The sequence below is a fragment of the Bombus impatiens genome, unplaced genomic scaffold (assembly GCF_000188095.3).
Source record: "Bombus impatiens unplaced genomic scaffold, BIMP_2.2 scf_0637, whole genome shotgun sequence".
Classification (NCBI taxonomy): Eukaryota; Metazoa; Arthropoda; class Insecta; order Hymenoptera; family Apidae; genus Bombus; species Bombus impatiens.
This window is the reverse complement of record NT_177056.1, coordinates 480,304-480,559: the sequence shown is the minus strand read 5'-3', so window position 1 is coordinate 480,559 and position 256 is coordinate 480,304. Positions and strand designations below refer to the sequence as shown.

The following is a 256-nucleotide window of genomic DNA, read 5'->3' as shown; positions in this document are numbered from 1 at the left end:
GTCGGCGCCTATCGTCTCCGCTAGCCAACACTTCCCGTTCCCCGTCGCCGAGGGTATGAACAAGCCTCGGCCGCCCAACGAGTGCAATCTCCAGAAAAACCTGCCTCGTTGTTCCTCACCGGCCCAGCCGCGTTCCAACGACGGCTGATGATACCGAGCTTCCGTCTTGCTCGTTCGGCCCAACTCGCACGACGGCCACCACAGTTTGGCCGATTGCCGCTCGATCCCTCTTCAAATCAATTTTCGACTCCTCCCG

General features: G+C 60.5%; 1 protein-coding gene across 14 annotated transcripts in view; it reads right to left on the bottom strand.

Moving 5' to 3' along the window:
* Positions 1-256, bottom strand: part of LOC100745429 (polypyrimidine tract-binding protein 2) — a 423,740-nt gene that overhangs the window by 219,154 nt on the left and 204,330 nt on the right. Inside the window, exon 1 of one of the 14 annotated variants that reach the window (XM_012389120.3) lies at positions 9-230. The exons of the other annotated variants lie outside the window; for them this stretch is intronic. The gene's annotated coding sequence lies outside the window, so the exon portion shown is untranslated. Of the gene's footprint in view, positions 1-8; positions 231-256 lie in introns of those variants that run through there. 14 annotated transcript variants of the gene reach the window in all.